We start from the raw sequence: 1,534 nt of genomic DNA on the forward strand, positions 1-1,534 counted from the left end.
TAGTTAATATCTTCAGAACTATAAGAAATAAATTATTTAGATGAAATATTTTATTTATTTATTTTTTATTTACAGTAAATTTTATTTTCATTGATATTTCATTTAACATAATTTCAAAGTAGGTCTGTGCTCTAAGATGAGCAAAGGAACAGATATCCTAATCTCATGAGATTTTTTTTCACACTGTTCCTCTAAGTAGGGAATGGGGTTTCAGGGCCCTCAGTGTTGACACTTAATATTTTACCCTTTGAGACTTTATGTAAAAATACAAAATGAAGAAAAAACATCAATACATGTAAGAATCAAATTATATGAGAGTATTATAATAAGCTCTTATGTTATATGATACCCACCTCTTTAGGGTTGTAATAATGACTGATAATTTTCTCTGCAAAGTTCAGTATCTTTTTTCTTTTAAGTAAAATAGCAGTATAAGTGAAAATGCTCCATTTATTTCTCTTAATAAAAATAGTGGAAGTTTTAAAATTCTTCATGAGCCCAAGCTGGGACATGACTATGATCAATGGGGTCTATTGAGCACACTAATTCCAAGTTTGGCGACCATCAGCAAACTGGCACCTGCAATTAAGCCTGCAGGCATAAGTTTTCCAGAGTGGTAGAATCTCATTCCCATGCTGCCAGCCAAGGTTCCAGATGTAACTAGGAAAACCCCAACGTTCTTTGGGTCCTGAGACAGCTGATAAGCACCTAAGCCTGCTAAACCACCCAGCAGCCAGGGATGGGACACTACCTGCTTGGCGTACCAATGATCCCACCAGAAGCAACCAGTGCTGCATAGCCAAAGCCAATCCAATGTAAAGGCACTAGTGGGCCGGAGTCCTTCTGCATTGTTCTGTCACACTGTCCAGGCAGGAGACCACACCACCCGGCCTGCGCCCGAACCGCTTCCCTACGGGTCCGCAGCGGTCGACGAGGAGGCACACCCCGTGGGGCGGGGAGTCCGGCTAGATGAAATATTTTAAATCCATGGACCATGAAGTTGTTACTTCCTGTAGTCAGAGTGTATTTTGAATTAAGGCACCTCAGAGTTATTGAATTAAACAATTGTCACACAAATACCAGGCTTTCAAGATAATGGAACATCCTAGATATAGTGTATCAGAGGATATTATAGTTGTGTGAATGTGTGTGTGTGTGTATGTGTGTGTGTGTATGTGTGTGTGTGATTAATTCTCCCATAGTGGCACCAAAACTGATCTTATCAAGGTTATTAACAGCCTCCTTGATACTACGTCAGAAGGACCCTTCTTGGTCCTCTTTTACTGGATCTCCAATTTGACAGAATTGACCACTCCCTTGCTCTGGACATTTTTTTGGTCTGCTTTCTGTAATGCTGCCCTCTTCTGTTGTTTCTCCTACTTAAAGAGCAGCTTCTGTCTATAATACCCAATCTCTAAATAACTGGTATTCTTTAAGTCTCCTTTGAAACCCCTCCTCATCTCTCTCTACTACCTCTCCAAATGATCTTATTAATTTTAAATTTTAAATTACATGCATATTCTGATGACTACCT

The 1,534-nt window shown here is 39.2% G+C and overlaps 1 pseudogene; it reads right to left on the reverse strand.

Annotated features, from left to right (window-relative positions):
* Window positions 1-441: 441 nt before the first annotated feature.
* Window positions 442-952, reverse strand: LOC118621668 (annotated as a pseudogene).
* Window positions 953-1,534: the final 582 nt, after the last annotated feature.

The sequence above is a fragment of the Molossus molossus genome, unplaced genomic scaffold, assembly GCF_014108415.1.
Source record: "Molossus molossus isolate mMolMol1 unplaced genomic scaffold, mMolMol1.p scaffold_m16_p_8, whole genome shotgun sequence".
NCBI classification, from domain to species: domain Eukaryota; kingdom Metazoa; phylum Chordata; class Mammalia; order Chiroptera; family Molossidae; genus Molossus; species Molossus molossus.